We start from the raw sequence: 25,909 nt of genomic DNA, 5'->3' as shown, positions 1-25,909 counted from the left end.
ACACACCATTCTAAAAATGACATGTTTTCATGCAAAGCTAATATTAGAGCTGAGTTTAGAAAATGTGGTATGCAGTATGGATACGCAGAGAAGGAAGAGCTGTGGTTAAATGAAGACAAATATTTAAGTGAATTGGTATACACAGAAATGGAAGGAGCAGTAGGGCACTACAGACTCAGGGTGTTACATGAGATCGGAGCCCTGTCTGGCCAGTGTCATGTCTCAAATCCCAGCATTTCTAATTGCACCATGATCTCTAGCATCCTTTCCCAGAATTCCAGTCCTGACCAGGCTTTCCCTGGCTTCAGGAACTTTCTCTGTGTTACTGGAACACCAAAGCAGAAGCTAAAGGAAGACATCAGGAGTCAGGCGGGACTGAATGGTGAATTAACATAATATTCTTTTTCTTTTGTATAGGTAGGTGACTCTTTGCTTTTTAATCTACTAAGTTACATTTTATTTTATTTCTGGGAGATTTATATTTAGACAAATTATTTTTTATTGATTTTAAAACATTTATGTCGTGACTATAGATTTTTTAAAAATTAGGATAACTATTAAATTCAAAGTTTTGTTTTGACTTTGATGATCATGGAAGTTCGCTTCCCCTCCCTTTTTTCACGTTCAAATTATCTTTATTTAAATATTTAAGAGAGGTCCTTTAATTTTCACTCCTTTTTTGTATATTATTTTGAATCCTATTTTCCCCAAACCAGTTCTGTTTATGTAAATCTGCAGGTGAAACTTCTGGTGGATTCCTTGGCGTTGAACATGAGCTTGAAAATCTATTCCAGAGATGAGAGTCATGGGGGAAATTCCCGAATCAAACAAACACAACAAAGATCCTCATTTATTTTCCTTTTTTTTTTCCTGTGAGGAGATGACCTATAGCACAGTCTGCTTGTATGAGAGTTTCTTAAATACTTTAATCAAAAAGAAATTTATAGCCGGGCGCTGGTGGCTCACGCCTGTAATCCTAGCTACTCAGGAGGCTGAGATCTGAGGATCGCGGTTCAAAGCCAGCCCGGGCAAGAAAGACCGTGAGACTCCTATCTCCAATAAACCACCAGAAAACTGGAAGTGGCGCTGTAGCTCAAGAGGTAGAGCGCTCGCCTTGAGCTGAAGAGCTGAGGGACAACGCCCAGGCCCAGAGTTCAAGCCCCACAACCGACAAAAAAAAAAAAAAAAAAAAGAAATTTATTTTTTCTTTTGTCTCTAAGAAGGTTTGGATTCACAGCAGCTTCTGTTTGCCATGCAGAAGATCTGTGTGTACAGCTGAAAATGAAGTCAGTGCAGGTGAAAAGCAGTCTAAGAGACCAGTATCTCTGATGGCTTCTGGGCGCTCCTTGGTCAGTGTGACGTGTAGTTCTTTGAGCATTTGTCCTGTGCCCTGTTATGAAAAACTGATCAATGCTCTTACTTTTAAAGGTTGATATTCACTCCAAAACCATAGTATTGCATACATACGCATGCTTATTTATACATTTGTATATATTTGTATCATACTATTTGACAAATAGGCTCACCATCATATTTAGCGTATGATGAGAATTTTTATTTTAAAGAAGTTAGTATTTTGTAGTGTTTTCTTCTTTAGCTTTGCTACTAATTTCAAGGTAACAAATTTCCTGAATTCTCTTTGTCATGTCACAACCATACAGAGAATGACCCTGCTACATGGGAATGTAGCACCTAATGAATCAGCTCTGATTTAAGAAGGGTCTTGTTGCTTATTTTATTTAATTTTCCAGAATATTGTAGTGATAAGTCTCCAGCAAGCAGCTCTCTGTGAGATGAGCACCATGAGCGGTCAGTCTTACCTTCCAGGAGTTTGCCTTCTAGTGAAAGATGTTGGAATTTTTGAGTGACTTAGCATGTGACATACCACTTATGTTTCCCAGGACACCATAGGAACAGAAAAGTGTTTCATACGCAAGATGGCACACAGTCCCAAGTTCAATAAGCTCTGGTATTGTCACCTTCATGCTCTATATAGGAGCAATAGAAATAGCGGGTTTTCCAGTTGGTCAATATAAGAAAGTTTTAGAGGCTCTTCTGGCAGAATAAGACTCCCTTCCTAGGCTGGGCATCTGGACTCCTTGTGCACCTGGGAGGAAGTTTAGTATGCTGTGGAGCTCGTGTTCTGCATAGGAAGGCATTCGGGATGCACACGCCACAGTGAACACCTGCTCCCCAGCCCCACGAGTATTTTTGAACACTGCAAAAATAGGCAAAGAGTAGGTGCAGATACAATTATTGCTTCAGATTTGTAATTTTCAAAGGAAAATTGCAGCCTTCATTACTGCTCTCTAAATTTAGATGAATGAGAGCAAAATCAGCAAAGTAAGACATATATATGTATATATACATACATATATGCATTAAGAGTTGGCATCAAAATTTACATTTGCCAGTTCTCTGCCTTATTTCTCATTTAAGTAGATATTAGAGGATATGGAGACAGAATAGTAAGTTCTAAAACTAAATAAATTATGGTTTGTGCCTCGTGTAGTTTATTTAGTCATTTTATGACTGAAAAGTTAAAATTATACTGGAGGTTGGAAAAATACTTAAAAAAATTTTTTCTGTTAAGTATAGCTTTTCTTACATAAGCACTTGAAAACATTGTCCCTAAAACAATAAACTTGTAGACAAAATTTTACTTTTAACTTTAGGGTATTTTAGATTACTTATATATAATATGGAATAATAGTTAAATCTTTTGTGTGTTCAAGTGCTTAACTTGGAATACAAATGAAATTTTATTTTGTTAGGTACAAAACATTCCACAAATCAATCTTTTGAAAAGTGATTTAATGATTTATTTTTGAGATACCATATATATGATCATGTGTATATATGAGTATATATTTAAATACATGTAGTAACTTCAATGGTATCCTTAATTTGCTCTTCATATATGATAAAAATTTACTTAAAGTGTTTGAAATATAAGTTAGAGAGCCCCTTACTGGACCATACTTTGTTGGCTTGTATACACGTGCAAGGAGACTGCAGGCATATTGATGTAGTTAGTGAATCTTTTCTTCTCCACCTTCTCTGAGCCTATATGCTGTCAGTGTATTCTAGTTACATGTCTGCAACCTCATCTGTGATTCAGGATTTTCCAGTTTCCCAGGCTGTTTTACAATAGAAGTAAACAAGCAGGCTTTTGTCTTTCCAGAAGACAAGACAAAGAACACATAAACAATAAAGACGGAAAGAAGGTACTTCTGTTAAGAACAAACTCATTTGTGCAGAGTATGTCATTACATTGGGACAACACTAGCAAACATATTATTCTAAGTCACTGCCTTTCTGTCTCAAATGAGACTGGTATTATTCATAAAAGTGAAAGAATGGAATCCAAGGCAACTGACAACTTATCACATAACCCTTCATATTTTCACTCTATCTATAAATGGCATCACTTTTTAGATCATTCCTTTGATATATATTATATAACATGTAGATGAATTACTAACTTCACTTTTACTGATTTTAGTATCTTAACCAATGAAGCAATTTCTTAAGATGACCAGAAGAATTGAGACTTAAAAATTATGATTATTATATAAAAAAAGTTCAGATGAAGAGGCAATGGAGAGAGTTAAATCCAGGATATTTCTTCTAGTAGTTTCTGTTTACAGAGAAAGAGATGTGTGTTCATGGGGCTTACTGAAACTTCACTTGTGTTTAATGTAGGTTTACTTTTTGAGAGGGATTGTGACTCACTGAATGTCCTACACATAACTTACACTTCGGTATTTAGCCCTGTTGGCAACGCATTAGTAAGTGGTACAAATCCCCTTATTCTGTGATAAGTAAAGAGCTGTTCAGAAAATCGCAGAAACCAGAGTACTTTTCTCAAGACTCCCTCAGCTCTGATTTTGTTTGACTAGGGTTTTAAAATCAGTTCCCTTTAAAATCCACAGCCACATTCTTTACCATTATCCAGCCCTGAATTGTTTATAACTAAAAGTGTGGAACCATAACAACTGTTTTCATGAGATGGAGGATTCCACGAGCAGTTCAGTGTTTTTAGAGAGTAAGAAAATCCCAAGACAGTAACATCCGTTATTTAATTCAGGAGAATCCACTGGAGGATTTATGCAAGCGGATGTTATAAGCCAGTGCTTCTTAAATTTTAATGCCCATACAAACCACTAGGGGAGGTTACAAAGTCGTGATTCACATTCAGGATTTTTTTTTTAATTTAATTTTTTTGTGTGTGAACATACTGTACAGAAAGGTTACAATTACATGGGCAGGATAATGCTTACATTTCTTATCAAGCATTGCAGCTTCCTCCTTTGTTTACCCTTCACATCCCTTCCCAGCCTCCCCCCCACCTCCCCTCGCAATCCTCTCCCCCTCCCCCCCACCAACATTGTAAAGCTCGTTTTCGACATGACAACTTGTACTTCTCATTGTTGCAACAGGTCCACTTGTATCCTTAAATGACTTGTTTTTGCACATCTCCTCCACAAGTTATACTGACATCAAATATAGTGAAAGCAAGGATTATACTGTGGGGGAGGGACATACAAAGCAACAAAGAGATAATCTTATAAATGCATAAGAAACACATGCATGAAAGAAACGAAAACATTAAAATACATATCTAAGGGTTCATTTTCCTAACATCACCTTATCTGACCTTTTCTGCTTGACTCATACATATACTAGATATTGCAAATAAGGGAAACCATGGGACCTATGTTTCTTTGGGCCTGGCTTACTTCACTTAATATAATTTTTTCCAAGTTTTTCCATTTTCTAACAAATGGGGCAATGTCATTCTTTCTGATGGAGGCATAGAATTCCATTGTGTATATATACCACATTTTCTTGATCCATTCATCTACTGATGGGCATCTGGGTTGGTTCCAGATCTTAGCTATGGTAAATAATGCTGCAATAAACATAGTTGTGCTGGTAGCTTTAGTGTGATCTTGTTTGTAAACATTTTGTAGAATTAGATGGAGGACTCTGCCTTTGTAAGCTTCTCCTCTCTTCCACTGTCTGAATACTGGAGCACACAGGGTTGACCTTGAGTAGAAAGTATCAAGGTCATTTATCTTTGAGGCAAGAACAGGTTGAAAGCTCAGGAAGACTTGCTAAGTACAAGAGAAGCTTTGCCCCATGGATACCAGTTAGTGATGTGTGCCTAGATGCCCCACCTGTTAACCACATGAGAAGGTGGGACATGAACTAGAGGATCTTTACTGTGTGTAAATATATACTGTGAACACAAGGATGAGAGAGACTGAGTCTGTAGAGGAATTTGAGAATAAGGCAAAGAATATGATTGGCATGTTCTTTTCCAGCAATAGTATAAAACATATTTTATGTCAGAGCTTTGAGAGAATCAAACAGAAAGAGTCAATTCACTGTTATCCTCTTGCTTCTTTGGAAGAAATAAGATTGAAAGAGGTCTCTTGTTATTTATAAGTAACACTTTCCCCATATGAATGATAAAGTAACATTTTTCCCTACCATACTATTTAAAGTAAAACACTGAAATCACTCTAAAGAAAATATATACATAAAAGTTCAGCTAGGAGAAGATAAACATTCTAGCAAATTTGCATGGGCTGAGACACATTTTTAGGACAAATATAAACGCATTATTTATAAACTAGGTTGTTGAAGTGCATAATTGGATAAAGGAAAAATAAATGGGAATAGATGAACAAATGCAGGAGTGTAATAATTTTCTTCTCTGCAATGCAATGCAGGTATAATAAGTCAGAAAACAAGAACAAAACAATTTCTTGCACAATATGGGCTTGTTGATACTTTTGCGTGAGCCATGCTTAAAGATGAGAAAATATAAATGTTTCAATTAGGGTAACTTTTCTTAATATAACCGTTCTGGACAAAGAATATGACATTTCACCTGTATTCAGAAAATATTTATAGTTTCCTATTATCAGATACTGTTAAAGGAACCTTAGATTTCATGGTAAATAAGACTGAATGAGACCTCTATTTGCATGATGTTTCTATAAAAATACAAAAAGTTTACAGACATTACATTACTTATTTAACTTGGGTTTTTGTTTGTTTGTTTGTTTTCTGTTTTTCTTCATTTTGCTTGTGAAACAGTCTTCTTTTTAAATGGTGTCCTGGGAAACCCTAGGTGGTTATGCATGTAGAAACCTTTGCCACAACCCCAAAACATCTTTCACTAGATGATAAGCTCCTGGATGATAAAATCAACAAAACACTGTGCACATCCAAACAGTGTCTCTGACTGGAAATCAAGCCATAGAATACATTAGAAATTAAAGTTAAAATTAAATGACAAACAAGGCATGATGAAACTAGAGATGGTGAACATGACATGCTATATTCCCAAGGAAAATACATCAAGTCTTATCCTGACGTCCATCTGTGAGGGGGAAGACAAGAAGAGACTGAGGTGTACTACCAGGTAAACTGAGGCACCATATTAGAGCAGCTGCTGCCAAGCCATTTGGATACAGTTTCAAATGAAAATGTAATGAGTGGCAGGGGGGATATAGGTTGATACATTAGTCATGTTTTTCTCAGGAAAATTAAAAGAAGAAGAATAGTGTAACAGGAACAGAGTGAGGTTGGAATGGAGTTTGTTCTCAATATCATACTAACAGTTTTCTGAAACAACCCTTTGTCTCATAATTAAACATGCAATTCCCCATGAAACAAAACATTTCAGAGTTCTAGATCCCACCCTCAAAAATACTTCCAATTTGTCCTCACAGTATATTTAAGAACATTTATCAAATCTATGGATAAGTAGTGGCAATTATTTATTGACTTCATTCAAGTGACATTCCCTTTTTATTGAAGGCAATTAGAAATAGCACACAAATATACACCAAACTTTACCAATTGGCAAATATAGGCTCAAAGTATTGCTGTGTTCCCTTTTTTTCTGACTACCTTGCATGTCCTTGTTCTTTAAGTCTAGATATTTGTTTTAAACATGATGATTTTTCCCATTAATTTTATTTAATGCCTTTGTGTTTAGAAAATGCACGATCTAGCCCTGCTTAATTTAAAAGGTTTAAAAGCTCCTACATTAATATGATAATTTATTTTTCTTTGTTTATTTGTCTGTTTCTTTTTTAGGTGAAGCCTCACACTACCCCATCTGGTCTTGAAATTATCATCATCCTTTACAACCTTCTATGCAGTGGGACAAGAGACCAGTCGGTTGCCACCATTCTCAAACGTAATTTCCCTTTGTATGACTATGATAATTCATGTTAAAACATTCTGCTGGCTTTTTGGAACTGAAGTGTACAGGTCACTTTTTAATTACTTAGCATTGTTTACTGAATAATGATTTTCAACAAATATATTGAGTAAAACCCTGTGCTCTGTCATACAACTAGTACCCTATGTATTTTTTTTTTTTTTAGCCAGGCATGCTTTTCTACTGGGTAAGTATTGTCCCTCAGGAATGATGATATATAAATACAATTCTCAAAGAGTAATGCTTTGATAGAGAATATTTTTACATTAACCAGGACACAAAGGAATTTCTTGAGTAATACAGTAGAGCCCTTTCTGACTTTAAAATACACTTATCCACATTCACTGTCTCTGTCTCTTTCCCTGTCTCTCTGTCTCTTTCTTTTTCTCAGCATTCTAACTTGAAAACCTTTACTACTATCAACATTTCCTTGATGAGATAGCATTAATGATAAACTTATGAAAATATCACTTGTTGTAGTCACTTTGCACACTATGTCTATGTTATGCAAGTTTAATGAGAGAAATTCGGATAAGGACAATTGATGCCTGTGTACAAAGCCCTTAGGTTAAATTTTGTTTTATTTACTATTTTTTGCCAGTCTTGGGGCTTGAACTCAGGGCCTGGGCACTGTGCCTGAACCTTGTTGTGTTCAAGGCTAGGACGCTACCACAGGAGCCACAGCACCACATTCTGGCTTTTTTGAGCATACTGGATATATATATATATATATATATATATATATATATATATATATGTAAATGTATATACTGGGCTAGCTTCGAACCTCGATCCTCAGGTCTAGGATGAGGATTACAAGTGTCAACCATCCTTGCCTGGCTTATTTATTTTTTAATACTGCTGATGGACTGTTGGCAGTATGCCAAGGGCATAAGCTAGGCAAAACAAAATGCTCCTCTCTTTGAAGGTTGCTTGCAGTGTTCAGCTTACCAGAGCATCAATTAAAAACTTAAATGCACACCCAGATCTCTCATGTTTTGCCAACAGCCTCCTTGCTATTATATTCATATCTGAGATGTTTCACTGGGTTCCAATTATCCAATTTCAGGGAACAGCATTCTGGCTTCAATGTTTAATGCCTAACTCCTGTGGATTTCAGCATGCAATCTGTAGGTAGCAAAGCATCAAAATATACTGACTTTAAGAGGGCACTTAACATTTTACAAGGCAGTAAATGACATCAAGTTTCCGTATGTGGATATTTCACGGCAGTTGCATTATTAAAGGTACACAGCGTGCTGTTCCATCTTGAGTCCTGGAGGAAGGGAGCACTTCTTGTCTGTGGATTATTGTTCATTCTTCCTCATAACCCAATACAAGCTGCTAATCCCAGCCAAAGTTTATTTCAATGCTTCACTTTATTATCAGGAACTGATATTTCAAATTAGAAGTTATAGTGACAGATGAGCTAAATGTTCTCTTATAAAACAGCATATAATTTCAGTTTGCTTTTATAAGCCTGCCTGGTTGGCACTGTCCTTGAAGATCTAAGAAAAGGTTTGTATTTATTGTACTACAAAAGCTTTTATACTGGCTGGGAAGGTGGCTCAGTGGTAGAGTGCTTGCCTTGCATGTATGAGGCCCTGGGTTCAATTCCTCAGCACCATAAGCAGAAAAAGCCAGAAGTGGTGCTGAGGTTCAAATGGTAGAGAGCTAGCTTTGAGTTGAAGTGCTGAGAGACAGCGACCTGGCCCAGAGTTCAGGCCCCACAACCAAAAGAGAAAAAAAAAAAGCTGTTATAAAGGAAACCAAAGAATTACTGTGGAGATCCTCCTATTACTGAGGCTTCAGCTATTTATTTAGGGTTTATTAAATATCGAGGTTTTGTGGTCATGAGGGAATAAGGCCATAGAATAAGTACAATATAAGATTTGGAGTGTAGTTTCATGCATTTTGAAACTGTTTAATGAATTTATAAAATTTGTTTCTTTCAATACAGTGAGACACTCACCAGTTCAATTGTGTGTCATTAATTCTGTTTTTAGATAGCATGTGGAAATAAACCCAGAGGTTTTACTCAGAGTCATAGTTGATGAGGAAACATCTCTCCACAAGGAAGAGAAAGAACACAAAATAGAATATCACAAGTCAAAAAATGCTACATATGCTATCAAATTTCAGAGGAAAGTACTATTCCTCCTGACTAGGGGAATCTGAAGAGCATGTACAAGAGAAGAGGCCTAAACACAGAGAAGAAAGAAAAGTAATCCATTATGTAACACCATCCTCTATAACTGTGAGAAAGAGGCAATGAGAGATAAATCTGGAAATCCAGGATCAGAGAGGATTTTTGAAAGACTATTAAAAGAACCAAAAGATAGGGCCCAACCCCGGCAGGCAATAGGAGCCGTTAACTGGTCTTGAGTGGTATAATATGACTTTATCTGGGCCTTAGGGTTATTAGTTCCCACCACTGGAGAAAATGAATTTAAAGATGGTGACAACAGAAAGAAGGTAAGAGGAATGCGTGCATGCATTGCCATACGGGTTTAGCTCAAATGAGAGTGAAATCCAGTAAAACATTGGGAGAAATATGGGATAAAGACTTGGCACAGAGAAGGTAGAATAAAATGTATAGAGAGGTTATTCTGGACCATCCAACATTATGACAGGAAACTTCGGGTGGAAACTTCCAGAGAAGCACCAGCATGCATAGTTACAACATTGAACATAATGTAGCCTTTTATGATTAAAGGCCTGGTGGGATGTAAACAGTGGTAGATATCAGGAAATATGAAAAGATGGCCTGAGTCTCAGCACAGGGTTTGTGCTGAAGTATAGAGGCTAACATGAGTTAGGCAATGGCTGAAATTACACATGTGACATAGTGAAAGCAAACACGAAACTAGTTCGTGAACAGAGAAAAATAAACGAACACTTTCAGCTCAGTCTTGCTATGGATGGTGTGCTATGCGTGGTGACGCATCCCTGCCTTCTGTGATCTCCCAGCATCCTTTGGGCAGGGAGGATTTGTGATTTACCTCTAACCTACAAAACCAGTAGCTGAGGTGACAGAGGGATGGCAACCTATATGGGGTTATTGCAAGATGTCTGTGCCCACGTCACTGGAGTCTGTTTGCTCCTTTACTGGCTTGGGGAATATATGTGTCCCTAGTGGAAAATTTCCTGGGACTAGAGACTAAAAGTCTGCCACTGGATCCTGAGGTCAGCTTGAAAAAACAACCAGCCTGAAAAAGTTCCCATTCCATCGTATCATTACTAACACTACTAACACAGTGGACACAGGGAATTCAATGGACAAGTAAAGAGAAATTGACAGTGAGGTGTTTTTATTTTGGACCTAGGTCTTGAATTCAGGGCTTGTCTCTGAGCATTTTACCGCAAGACAAGCACTCTACTACTTTGATCTAGACCTCCACTCCCTGTTTTGTGGTGGTTAATTGGAGACAAGAGGCTCACCTGGACTGACTTTGAAGCGGTATCTTCAGATCTCAGCCTTCTAAGTAGCTAGGATTACAGATGTGAGCCACCAGCACATTACAGCAATGGGTTTTACTTATTTACAGTCTCTTTATTTCATTCATGTGTGTATCTATCTATCTATCTATCTATCTATCTATCTATCTATCTATCTATCTATCTATCTGTCTGTCTATCTATCTATATATATCTTGCTTTAGTCAAGTATTGTTTTGTTATGTACATAAAATCAAGAAAACACAGTTTTGTCATCAAGGTGCTTCTGTATGAAATGTAAAGATGTGTGTGTGTGTGTGTGTGTGTGTGCGTGCGTGCGTGCATGTGTGTGTGTGTGTGTGTGTGTGTGTGTGTGTGTGTGTGTGTGTGTAAAGCCTCTTTGTGTCCGGTGGCTAGCTGTCTATCACTTTGGCCACAGTGCCACTTCTGGTTTTATGGTGGTTAATTGGAGATAAGGGTCTCACGGGGACATTTCTGCCTGGGCTGGCTTTGAACCATGATTCTCAGATCTCAGCTTCCTGAGTAGCTAGAATTAGAGCTGTGAGCCATTGGCACCCACTGGGGAGTTTTCTTAACTACTCTGTGACTCAACATGTCAATTACATTAGGAAAATATTAAAATAATGGGTATCAGAATTCTTGTGAAGAATCAAAAGACAGTACCTGAGAAAGGAGATGAGAGCGACAAATGCTACTCATTCCTTTGAGAAAAATTTGCCACTTATCTGAGAGTCTCTTTTCTTTTTTTTTTTTAGATGAAAAGGAAGTGGGCATTGTATATCTCACAGAAACATGAGAGATGAACAAGAAACAAATGTTTTCTATAAATGGAAATACACTTTCAGTGTTCATGATTGCTCTTCCCAAACAGAATAAAGTACAAGAGATGTTAAATTTAGTCTATAGCACTCCATTCAGAAGTGTTGGGCCACAGAGCTGGAATTATAGAAATGTCTACTGCAACTCATTGTAAGAAGGTATTTTATAAAATATATTTCTTTCTGCATTTGGAAGTGAGAAGATAATGTGCGAATGATGAGCTTTTTGGTTTTCAGGTAATACACACAGAAATGGATGGTACTTTGCAAACAGCTCTAAACCAATCTTTTCAAAGGCTATATTTTGTTCCATGATTATGTTCTTTATATCTGAGACTTGCATTCCCAAAATCTATAAAATAAAGATCTATGAAATCTATAACTTAGAATGCCTTATCTTCACCTATTATTAATATGTGTTAAACAGCATGTCCAATACTACTGGAGGAAAACATGAGGCCAATAGAAACTTCCTGTCTGCAAGATTTTAAATGATTTCTGTAATTATTATTTTCATAAATGATTAACTGCTAGCATAAGAAAACCAAGAAGATGCAAATAAGCCTATGGCATTAAATAAAACACACTGTTGTGTGGGGAGGCAGCAGATGCTAGATATTTTACAGTATCCCTGCTCCCAGTTGTAGGGTTGTTCCAGGGCTGGGATGACAACAGAAGCACAGTTTTTGAAGCCCCAGTGAGACATTTGATCAATGTTCAAGTGGCAGAGGAGACTCATTACTGTGATGTCCAGCAGGTGTAGGTAGTCAGACGGGGGCTGTCATTAAAGTGTTTTGTGTGTATCTGCTAATTATATTTCTCATTTTCAACGAGCGGCATTGTCTTCGCTGTATCATTTGTCATCCTTCCAACAGGTAGCATGGGTGTGATGGAAGCTTAAACACTGTCTTCTTGGTTGTGTGGAAATGTGCCAGGCTTCTGGGGAAGGCATGATAAGAAAATCCATTCTTCCTGTTCTAAGTGTCATTAGCATGTAGCAAGTGGACTACGTTGGGGACAGTGAACTGAAAAGAGAATCGATTTCTAAACATAGGCATTCTATATCATCTGTGTTTCAAATGGTCTTTAATATTATATATGCAGCATAATTTTATTTAAATGATAACAAATCCCTTACTTTTGATACCTAACAGAGTTTTAAAAAATCAAGCCTTTCCCTGGAGTCCTATATTTTCAATTACAGCAATAAATTTAAATATGTGAGATAGTAGAAAGTTTGAATGATGTCATCTGAAGACAGAGCAAAAATATCACAATTGCACTTGTAACTTCAGGTTCGAAAGCTCAAGACACTCTGTACGTATCCACATTATTGCCTCTTTGAGCTTGTTACCCAAACGTGAAAATGAAATAAGTGCAGAGGAAACATTAAAGAAGAAATAAAGCAATATAAAGCTTTGTGAGTTGTAATTGGATTTGCCCTGTGAACATCATCAATAGTCAATTTGTTTTATTAGTTCTAAAATGTGCTCTGCACTCAGTTGTATGAACCACTCTTTTGGCTTTTAGATACAACAACAAAGCCAAACTCCGAAGAGCTATCGGCAACATAACTTCAAATTTCAGATCGTTTTGTTTCTCCTCACATTCTTCCCTGTCTCAGCTAGATAGAAGGTGCATTTAATTGAAATATTGACTTCCAGAGGAATTACTTTGCAAAGTACATTTTTGTTTTATTCTAAAACGTCTTAAATATTTAATGAGTAAATGCAGCTTAATGATAGCAATGCTCCTTATAAAGAGGCCATGATAAATATTTTCAATGTTCTATAACACGTGAGCTTATTTGTATATATAAATTTATTTAGGTAAGTTGATTGTCTTATTTGACTAAACACTATTAGATATAATTAAGCCAGCACATCTATAGCTACAACACCCCAATTTATGTACTTGTTGGAGTTAGCTTTCTTTTTTCTTTTTTTTTTTATTGGTCGTGGGGCTTGAACTCTGGTCCTGGGCACTGTCCCTGAGCCATTCAGCTCAAGGCTACTGCATGAGCCACAGAGCCACTTCTGGGTTTCTGGTGGTTTATTGGAGATAAGAGTCTCATGGACTTTTCTGCCTGAGCTGGCTTTGAACCTTGATCCTCAGATTTCAGTCTCCTGAGTAGCTAGGATTACAGGTGTGAGCCACAGGTGCCTTGCTTGGAGTTTTAACTTTCTTTGAGTTAAAATAGTACGCTTTAAAGTTCAATTACAAAACCAACTGGCATTAGAAGTTTTACATTTTCACATTAAATTGTTTAATTTTTTGTCCTTAAGCAGGAAAATCAGTTACCAGAAACTAGCCTTTCATTCGGCAGGAACAAAAATATTACAGATGTCATTTTTTTCATGCATTTTGTTTCCCAGTCTTGTCCTGTGTTGTAACTGGAGTTAAATTGAAGTACAATTCTACCCCTTCAGTTACCATGTCACAGACTCCACATCTCTTCAAAGGATAGCATACATTCCACTATTCTTGTTCATGTGTGATTGTTAATGTGTTATCTAGTCCTACTGTTTAGTCCTCCATATATCTTTAAACAATGTTTTGACTTTTCTGTGATAAAATCTGAACACCTATGTGCTGATCCTGTTTTCTGATCCCAGTAGGGTCAACATGAATTTGAAATAAGCCCATATGAAAAAATGTTCAGTCAGCAGGAGAGCAGCCTTAAATCACTTCCAAAATCCAATCAATGAAGAGAAAACAATGTCTTTCAACCTTGCTGAAGTCATGTAGTATTCTGTCAGGTCACTCATTACAGAAACTTATTCTAACCATATATCATTTTTCTATATCCAGCTCCATGTCAACAACTATGAGAAGAAATAGTATCAGAATTCACCACATACAATTGCATATTTTATGCAAAATGTCATCTACCATTCCACGTAGCCTAATTTAATACTGCTAAAATATTTGATGTATCTTATATAGTCATATATTACCTGATAGACCTCTCCCTTATATCACATCATATTATTTGAGGTATAGTAATTCCTTTAAAAGTTGTATTTCCATCTATAGAGAAAATAAAGGACTTAGTAAGGTTTTGTTTGTTTTTTGGGGATTTGGAGAAAATATTCATGTTTTCTAAGCAGGCACTCTCCCTCTTGGGCCAGTATTTTGAAAATTTCAAACTGATTTATAGTACATGAATTTAATGTATGTTTAGGTTATGAGAGAAATCAAATGCACAATGACAAAGTCTTGGTTTGCTCTTGTGCATCCAGACTCCTTTTGATCTGCAGTAATAGTATATGAAATGTAGAGCTTTCTGCTTCATGAACTTTACTTCTTTTGAAGTTTCTATATCTCAATTCTGTTTTGCATTTGTCTCTTATTTTTGTAAAAGCCAATTTCCACTTTTCTTTTTTTAACTAAATAATCCCTGATTGAGGCAATGCTGTAGGAAAAAAAAGCAGATGGATTTGGTATAGCGAAGAAAAAGAGATAACTTTGCAAATACTTTGAGACAAATGTGAGGAATATTTGTTAGTTGCTATGAGAAACAAACCAGAAAGAGCCAACAAAAACAACAATCTTCCTGCAAATAAGAGATTAGATAAAATACCTATGTGAGAATTCATAGTAAGTATTGGCTAACTATACGCTGTGTGTGTGTGTTTTTTTCCTTACAACTAATTTAATGCAATCCCCTTAGACAAATCCCTCTCATGCAATAAGCTGCTGGACTTGTGTTGTGGATTTTTCACTCTCAGTGTACTTTTCATGTCATTTGTGATGAATGTTCTACAAATATGGCTGTCCAGACCTCAAACTTTTGGGATTATTTATCTTTTGAAGTAATATGCTGAAATACAATAATAAAAGAAACTGTAAAAATGCTAGATTGAATATTTCATAGATTAAAATGTTGTTAAAAGACAGTGACAACGCAAGTCAGCAAAGGCTCAGGCCTATAATATAAGCTACTCAGAAGGTTGAGATTTGGGGATCATGGTTTGAAGACAGGCCAAGCAGTAAAGCTTGTGAGATGCTTATATTCAATTAATCACCAAAAAGTCAGAAGTGGAACTGTAGCTAAAATTGTGGAGTGCCAGCTTTAGCAAAAAAGCTCAGGGATAGCATGTGAGACTTGAATCAATCCCCAGGTCTCTCTCTCTCTCTCTCTCTCTCTCTCTCTCTCTCTCTCTCTCTCTCTCTCTCTCTCTCTCTCTCTCTCTCTCTCTCTCTCTCTCTCTCTCTCTCTGTCTCTCTCTCTCTCTCTCTCTCTCTCTGTCTCTCTCTCTCACACACACACACACACATACAGAGGACACACAGGACAAACTAATAGATCTATATTTTAAAAGGATTTGCTCAGTACTTAAGAATCTTTTGTTTAGAGATTTGGGTTTCTTTCTGAGGTAGTGTGGGTACAGGTGTGGAATGATGTTTTAGCACCATGGATAGGAGCCTTCATAGTTAAAACTCCATCATTACACTGGAAAATGGGGGATTTTCCAAGGGTTTAATACATATACTGCTGCCAACTCCATAAGGCTCTATAGTTTGAGTTCAGTTTTAGAAGACCCATAATACTCAAACTTTTCAAGTGATTTAGTCAATGTTCGATTCCCAAAAGATTAACCAGAAATTTGAGGTGAATAAATAAATACAAATTTCCTCTTAGAAGGAAGATGAAGGTTCCCATCGGGCTTACATTTATTCTCCAAAAACTCTTGTATATAATATCCTACAAAAAATGAAGAGAAAAAAAAGAAATCAGAATTGGAAAGAAATCCACAAACATTTCATAGGTTGGAATAAAACATTTTTCCCCAAGGAATTATTGTTCCCTACAATGATAAATGTCATGAAACTATTTAATGATATACAGAGTCTATGTCTATTTTTTATATCTTCTCAAAGTCTGCTAACCAAATTCTAACCTCAGATTTCCACTACTGCCTGACTGTATTTGGATGAACTTTGTTCCTAGATTTCTGCAAGTTACTATTGCAACAGTTAACCCCACCAGCATATCCGCTGTATGTGGTCCTCCATATTATTAAGCCTGTGGCACCTCAGTGAACACTGAACCTTTCCATTTGTTCTCTGTCCCACATTCTCTTACTCTTGTCACACATTAAGCAGGTTGCTTTCTGTCCAAGTGATGGCATAGTGCCACAAAGGAAGAATGTTTTAAATTTCTCCAAATCATTAGTCATTAAGTGGAATAGTTAGACACACTCTTCATCCACCACACGTTTTCATATTGAGTTTATTTACATGACTTCTTTTCTATATGTTAAAGTATCCTGTTTTTAGAAATCAGCACAAAAATTGGAATATTCTCAAAAACAAATAACATTTAGTTCCTGAATATTAGAAATTGCACGGGTATTAGCTAGATCCTTTTTCTTCTTCTGTCTGCTACTGATCTTTGTAAAAACCTGTGCCTTTGCTTTTCTTCTGCATCTCTGCCTTGTGAACATGCATACACTCATGTGTCACTATATATTGCCTTTCAAAACTTAAAGGGTGTCATAGGGATTTGGAAGTGGAAATGGGACGATAAGAAAGAGTCGTGAGGGGATATGGTCAACCTAAATGATATGCATGAATGGAGCTATCAGCATTACTGCTGATCTCTGCCTCTTTTTCACAGGCTGCTCACTCACTCTCGATATAATCTCTTCTTTTGAGCCATGCTCCTCAGTAGTTCATTTAATTCTTTCTTCCATGGCCTTGTCATTTTCATTACCTTTATTTCTCTCTATCATTCTTGTAGTCATAGAATTCCGCTTTTGCACAAAATACTTGTGTGTGTCATTTGCTCTCTCTTTCTTCATAGATTCCTTGGGCAATATAAAGTAGAGTGGAGCAACATTGGCCAGTTCATCCTCAGCTTGAGTGACCTGTTGAAACACTTTGAGGAAATTAGCTTCTGGCCCTTGAGGCTCATATACTGTCATCATTTCTCTGTCTTCTTGATTTCCAATATAGAAAATTATTTGGTGAAATAGAGTTTGCTAAATTCCTGCAGCACGGACAGGGTATGTTTACTCACACTCGACTTTTACTGCATATTTTATTTACAAGCATTCCTTTAGTTTCTGTATCATCTACACCAATTTCATCCTTAAAAATTTTCATCATCCATTAAAAGCAGGCTTCAATGGAATATAGTACAACTAGGAACTGTGGCTTAGCTGGAGAGAGTAGCAGGTGTTTAGAGGCTGTATCCTATGCCAGTACCTCCTGTATTCCTCCTGCCTCCGCTTCCTGTCCAAAATCAGGTGACGAAGCTCCCAGTCAATTTTTCTGACCACCTTGAGGTTCTGACCAAGTGTCTTAGGCCATGTGACCACAGACTGATCCTTCTGAATCATTGAGCTTCAGAATTTTCCCATCTGAAACAGGTGTTCCAGGAACTTTGGTTACAGTGTAGCAAAGTAGCTAGAATATATACCTATGTTCAAACACTGATGGCATGCTTCACTCAGTGGAAGTAATGAATGGATGAAAACTGTCAGCACAATCTATCACAATTAAAATATATACAAGACTGAAGACTCATCCTGAGGCTAGTGGAAAATTTGGAAGTTTATTTTTTTAGAATAAAAAATGGTGTGCTAGTTTAAATATACTTGACAGAACAGAGTTCAGAGCACACCATAAAGTCAAAGCATGTAATTCCAAAAGAGGAATGTTATAAATATTTATGTAATATCATAGCAATAGATTTGTGTAAATCAGAAAACAATCAGAGGAGAAATACATAAATATACTCCCCAAATTAATATTTCATTTCTCCATCCTCCATTGTACCTAAGAATAAAAAATTGATATAGATTTAAATTTAATAATAATAGATAACTACAGATTTCATGAAATTCTAAGCCTGTTTTATATGTATTAAAAACATTTTCACAATAAAAAATTAGAAAAAGAAATTCTCATAAAAACTAGCACACATTGGATGCCAAAGAAACTTCTGACACATATACAATACAAATACTTTCCAGCCACAGTTATAGAAGTAGATAACAATAACAACTAACAAAAGGGCATTTTGCTTAGAAATTGAAATATATGCCTTTAAAGAAGTCTCAAGAATAAGAAAAACATAAACATAAAATTAAGAATTTTATAGTATATTGTCTTCCTAAAGAGTCACACATATTAATCATAGTGCTGGAATGAAGTTTCTCTGCTTAACATCTTTTCTTGCCACTACTTTTCCCCTCAGGTTTATTATATCTCCAAATCACTCAATGGCCAGAAAGTTCATTTGTACCAGTGCCACATATTACATACTATATACATGGGGTGCTAGACTTTCTTCACAAATACCTGTTATGCTAGATACTCAGGAGTCTGAGAACTGGAAGACTGAAGTTGGAAGCCAGTCCAGGCAGAATGGTCTATGAAACTACATCCCTAGCCAGGAAAATGCAAGACTGGAACTATAGTTCAAGTACTACAATGTGAGCCATAAGCAAGGAAAACAAGCAAGGATTTGAGACCTTAAATTCAATACAAGAATAGGGGAGGGAAGGAAAGAGAGAGGGGGGTATGCGATAGGCAGACAGAGACAGAGAAAGACAAAGAGAAAGAAGAAAGAAAGGAAGAAAGAAGAAGGAAGAACGTGAGGAAGAAGGAAATAATTTTTTCCAAGTTTTTCCATTTCCTAACAAATGGGGCAATGTCATTCTTTTTGATGGAGGAATAGAATTGCAATGTGTATATATACCACATTTACTTGATCCATTCATCTACTGAGGGGCATCTGGGTTGGTTCCATATCTTAGCTATGGTAAATAATGCTGCAATAAACATAGTTGTGCTGGTAACTTTAGTATGGTCTTGTTTGTGATCATTTGGGTAAATGCCCAAAAGTGGGATTGCTGTGTCATAGGGGCGCTCTGTGTGGAGTCTTTTGAGGAACCTCCATAATACTTTCCAAACTGTTTGAATAAGTTTACACTCCACCAACAATGCAGTAATGTTCCCTTCTGCCCACATCCCCTCCAGCATCTGTTGTTATTAGAGGTCTTGATTCTAGCCATTCTAACTGGGATGAGGTGGTATCTCAATGTTCTTTTGATTTGCATTTCTTTTATGGCTAGAGAGGTTGACCATTTCTATTGACCATATCTATTGGCCATACTTTTTCTTCTTCAGAGAAGTTTCTCTTTAAGTCTTTATTGGCCAATAGACACATGAAAAAATGGTCAACCTCTCTAGCCATAAAAGAAATGCAAATCAAAAGAACATTGAGATACCACCAAGAAAAGTGTTCAAATGTTTTTGCTTTCATGCGATTGTTTCTAACATATTTATGAGATGATTTCTTTGTTGCTTTGTATGTCCCTCCTTCACCGTATAACCCCTGCTTTTACTGTATTTGATGTTGGTATAATTTGTGGAGGGAAGGGAACAAACAAATCGTTTAAATAGGGATTCAGGTGGACCCATTGTAACAATGAGATGTACAAATCGTTATGTTGAAAAACAAACTTTACAACTTTGGTTCGGGGGTGGGGCGGAAGAGATGGGAAGGGATGTGAAGAGGAAATGAGGAGGGCAACAATGCTTGATAAGAAATGTACTCATTATCTTGCCCATGTAATTGTAACCCCTCTGTACAGTATTTTCACAATAAAAAAAAAGAAAGAAAGAAGGCAGGAAATAATACACAGGAACACAAACTATGCTTGAGAATCTCTCTCTATATATATATATAGTCTCATACAAGTGGTGTGTGTGTGTGTGTGTGTGTGTGTGTGTGTGTGTGCGCGCCTATATGAAGTACTCTGTGTGCTTCTTTTCACAGCTTCATTTTTGGGCTATCCCTGGGGAGCTTATGATACCCCCTAAGAAATAATATTTGCTGTATAGGTATTTGCATTTACAAGTGACTTTGATCCTGTCTACACATGCAAATGGCCAAAAGAAAGGAGCATCGGTTCCTCCTAATAATTGAGATCCCCTGGGATTCAATTAGAGCACCATCTAAGATCATCTGCCTGCCACATTCCCCAGAGGTGCGTATCTATGGTGAATTGCCTAACACATCTTCCAACTATTCCCAGGAAACACTTGGATACAGAGTCAAGTTGAATTCCCCATTGATGCAGGCAGAAGGCAGGAGAAAAGCCTCGATTTCAATTTTTATCTTGGGTTTCTTATCCAGATAATAGAGCTAAATGAGGAGATAATTTGTAATTCACCGACATTGTGTTCTTTTGACTTTATGTCTGACCTACAGAACACAGCAACTTGCAACAGATGAGCTGCGTAACTTTAATCTTTCATTTATCTGGTGGATCAAGACTTATTTTTCTGAGGTCTGATTGGGTGTTCTCAAAGATTGCTTTCAACTTAAAAGTTGTGATGCTAGATTAAAATATGATTTTATGGTTCACAATCTATAAATCAGAGTGCACAAGCACGCCTGTGGTTATTATCACCACTAGCGCTGCTCCTAGCTGCATAAGGAAGTATACCAGCCGCATCCACTGCCAACAATAGCACGGAGTTTATTCTTCCAACTGTGTTTGAACTTGGCCTATCTAAGAAAAAGACCAGGGAATCCAAGGCCAGCCAAATAGATGGACTCGTGAAATACCTTTGAACTTCATTTGAGTCAAACAAAACAGGACACATCTCTAGCAGTTAACTGTTTGGTATGGGAAAACGTTGTTAGCAACATAAATTTATTACTATAAGTCTCCCAGATCAATACAGGTTGAGGACTCTTAGACCACAGACACAATCCTCCTCTGTCTGTCCTTCCTGTAGTTTGTCCTCCCACTGACTTTTCTTTCAAAGCATCTCAGATTGTCTACCCTCTCTTCACAGTACTTCTTACCATCTATAACTCCCTATTAGCTCTCTACGATTCTTATGGTCCTACTCCTCTGTAAGATTTAGCAAAAAGTCTGCAGGGCAGTGCTGTCCCTTACTGAGCCTAAGACAGTACCTGAGATATAACAGGAATTCAATATTTGTTGCTCTCAATGTTAAGTTATTAGATTTATGGGAAAATGTCATGGCAGTATATTATATTACTTTCATGAAGCTGGATACACAAAAGCTTACATATTTTTTTCTAAAAGAAAAGGAGATGACTGGGAAAATGGATTGTGAGTCTGAGACCGCCTGTACTACACAGCAGGACTTATAATAAACAACAACAGCAAAATGCCCAAGTAACCCACATATGCACATATGTACATATATGTGTATATGTACATATATATAAATAGATGATATTTACTTTCATGTGTGTCTATGTATATGCATGTATAGATGCTGGTATGTATATGTGTACTTATGTGCATCTATCTATATGTATGTATCTGTATATGCAGACAAATGTATACATATGTATATACATAATTACTAATTGTTGAAGGTAAATATTTGTTTTGCTCTAAAGTTACACTATCCTGCTTTGATGGATTTGACAACCTCCATGAGGCCATGTCAGATGGTAGCACAATCGAGAGCAAATATTGTGAAATTGTTTTCCTTTGTAAAACTGAAATGACACAATCCCCCAGACACTGAGCTTTATCTGGAATTGCTCTCCAGTGTCTTCAGTATAAGGTCTCTTATTCTTGGTTGGCCTACAGATTTGAGACTTTTGCCACGAGTTTCACACTTCCATTTTATCCCACAGACTTCTCTCCACTGGAATGCATTCCTTCCCTTTGAAATAACAGTAAAATGGATGCAGCTCAATTATTTTACCATAAAGCTAGCCTGAATGCATTTCCCCTCGTTAGGTATTTCTCATAACAAAATTGATTTATAGATGTTGCTAAAAAATCTCTCCCAAGCCAGTACACATCTATGCCACTGCTCTTGGTTTTCTGAGCACATTTTGAGGTTTTCATTTAAATTTCTTTCTTTTTAGTGGATTATTCATTTATGCATTTGGTTATAGAATTATATGTTATTATATTTATTTTCCTTTAGCATTTGTTTTAATGTATTGTGAATATGAAAGATGTGAATGAGTACCAATTTTTTTTGTTTTTCTACAGGAATATATATATTTTTACAATCTTTATTCTTTTTTAAATAAATGTTTATTGTGAAAATACTGTACACAGAGGTTACAGTTACATGAGCAAGGTAATCAGTACATTTCTTATCAAGCATTGATGCCGCCTCCTTTGTTTTTCCCCTACCATCCCTTCCCTCCCACTTCCACAATTACACACCCCCCCCACCTAAATTGTACAGTTCATTGTTCAACAATGTCTTGTACATCTCATTGTTACAATGGGTCAATCTGTATCCCTATTCAAATATTTTGTTTATTCCTTTCCCCTCCCCAAATTATACCGACATCAAATACAGTGAAAACAGTGGTTATACCATTGGGGAGGGACATACAAAGCAACAAAAAATAACATGGTACCTTATAAATAAGTTAGAAACAATAGCAAGAAAGAAAAAACACTTGTGTCCCCATCTTGGAGTTCATTTAGCTTAACATCATCTTGTCTGGTCATAAGTACATAGTTTTTGAACTTTTCTGCTTGTCCCAGACATATACTAGTTATTTCAAATAAGGGAAACCATAGGACCTATGTTTCTTGGGGCCTGGCTTACTTTATTTAATATAATTTTTCCAAGTCTATCCATTTTCTAACGAATGGGGTGGTGTCATTCTTTCTGATGGAGGCATAGAATTCCATTGTGTATATATACCACATTTTCTTGATCCATTCATCTACTGAGGGCCATCTGGGTTGGTTCCATATCTTAGTTATGGTAAATAATGCTGCAATAAACATAGATGTGCTGGTAGCTTTAGTATGGTCTTGTTTGTAATCATTCAGGTAGATGCCCAAAAGTGGGTCTCATATCTGAAATATACCTGGAACTCAAAAAATTAAATCCCCCAACAAATGATCAAAGAAACAACTGCCCAATAAATAAGTGGGCCAAAGACTTAAAGAGAAGCTTCTCTATCTGAAGACGAAATAAGAATGGCCAATAGACACATGAAGAAATGCTCAACCTCTCTAGCCATAAAAGAAATGGAAATCAAAACAACATTAAGATTCCACCTCATCCCAGTTAGAATGGCTATAATCAAGAACTCTGACAATAACAGATGCTGGAGGGAATGTGGCCAGAAGGGAACCCTATTGCATTGTTGGTGGAAGTGTAATCTTGTTCCACCACTTTGGGAAGCAGTATGAAGGTTCCTCAAAAGACTCCACATAATCTTTATTCTTTATAAGGTTGGTGTACCAAGGAGTTAACCATTTAACAAAGTGGTCTATGAATACAATGTCCATTGATCAGTGTCAATTCTTAATTGCATGACCTGGAATGGTACCTCTATTCACATTTAAAATACTAATATCTTAATTTCTTCATTTTGAATAATAAAGTTATAGTGGATAATTGGCAATGTCCTCCTTACTTTTCCCCCAGCCCATGGAAACCTGGTTTTTGGTTTGTTTTCCCCTCCCCTGGCTTGAATATTTACTATATATGATTTGTTCTAAAAGTGTTCAAGTCTACTTATTTGAAAATATTTGCTGTATAAATGCTGTATGTCACTATTTCTGTCTCATGGTAGTCTATCTTACTTATGTGTTTATAAGAAAACTCTTGAGGAGTCCAATGGACAAGACGGCTCTGAGGGTGTGGACAGAATTTCCCCTGCAGCTTGAGGTCTTGGGATCATCAACTTTATGCTTGACTGCACATGGCCAGTGAGAATTCGTTCATAATTCACTTTTTTTCTAAATTGGATTTTTGTTCCTCTGCAAAAGGGACACAATTTTGTTTTAACTCTGTCGTATAAGGAATGGCCTTTGAAATCATCATCTTGTCAACCTAGCCTTCTGATGGGTGAGAAACAAACAAACATTTTTTCCCCTTCTTTTAGGGTGGTAGTTATGTTCTTCCATAGCTTTCTACATTGCAAGTAAAAGCAGAAGCAAAATACCTGGGAGACTTGAAATAGCCGGTGATGACTGTGGCACTGGCAGCACAGTTTGGGGCCAGGGCTAATCCTGTGGGAATAACCTATGAAGAGGATGCTAACAATCTCTGGTAGACTTTAAATCCTTAAGACAACAAGGTAATGCTTACTACCAAGAAACACAACGTCCTGGTTAGGGTTGATAATAGAATGAAATGTTGGGAATCAGTGTTACACAGGACAAATTGGAGATTGATCTGAGAATTTTAATTTGTTTTCCTTTGTCCTAAAGGTGGATAGGTATTTCAGTATCTTAGAGGACAAGGAACATTTTTTCACAGCTTTCACTCTACTCCACTGTGTCCCTCTTCCAGTATTGTGGGCATCTGTGATTTTCACTTGTATAAAAGAGAGTGGCACAAGAAGAGATCTCTAAGAAGGTATCCCAGAGTGTGGGATGGACATTTGGTGATAGCTCATATGGATGTGTGCACAGCTGTCAATGTTGAACATGGAAGAGTAAAAGTCAGACAGTGCCTTTATGCAATACATAGTACTTTTTTTTTGCAAAACAAGCACTGGTTAGCTTTTAAAATGAGATACATTTGGAATAATATATTCATTAAAGTAGGTTATTTCTCCTATTGCTCTTTAGAGTGCAGTGGAAATTATTATACTTAATGCACTTCCTGAAATAGGCATGCATTTTAAGTGAAAAATAATAATATATTAGGAAATCTTATATTAGAAAATAAAGAGAGTATCAACACAGGAGGACAGAATGGACCTCAGAGAGCAAGCTCCTGTGTCTTCAGATTCTAGAAACAAAATTCAGCAGAAAAAAAAAGCAAAAAACAAAAAACCTGTTCTGTGGGCCAATCTGATCCTGATTATACTTTCTCTGTGCAATTTGTTTAAAAAATCTAATCATCCTCTCCTGCTCAGATATAACCTCTCCACCTCATGTGTTTCATATTATGTAAATGGAGTCAGGAATGTAATAGCTCAAATTTGATTAGAGCAGCTTTTTGCCCGTGGTATCATTAAAAGTGCAAGTTGACACATGAGCATCTAATTTATGGTACTGTGAGTCAGAAGACCATAGTTAGAAACAACTCCTGTTCGCTTTTACCCTGCCCAGCGCAAAAGATGTAGAATACACTAACTGCAGCAACACATAACTTCCAGATCTCAGCAGCTTACAGCACAAAATTTCACACGTACATCTCCAGTAGAGTGAAGGTTTGTGAGAGATGGGAGATTGTCCTCATTTGTTGGCTCTGCTGTCTTCCTGGGGCGTCTTGCCACTTAACCTGAATTCTTGTTCCCCAGATGCCCAATAAACTAGGAGAGGGCATAGAGGATTTGCTCAGGCAGGCCAGGCTTGCAAATGCCATGTGTTTCTTCCAATCATTGCTCTGCACGGGTCTCAGTCATGAAATATAGCAAGGAGATCCTGAAATGCACCCA

Source organism: Dipodomys merriami, unplaced genomic scaffold (assembly GCF_024711535.1).
Source record: "Dipodomys merriami isolate MVZ:Mamm:240054 unplaced genomic scaffold, mDipMer1.0.p SCAF_2, whole genome shotgun sequence".
Taxonomy (NCBI): Eukaryota; Metazoa; Chordata; class Mammalia; order Rodentia; family Heteromyidae; genus Dipodomys; species Dipodomys merriami.
Note: the sequence above shows the minus strand (reverse complement) of the source record.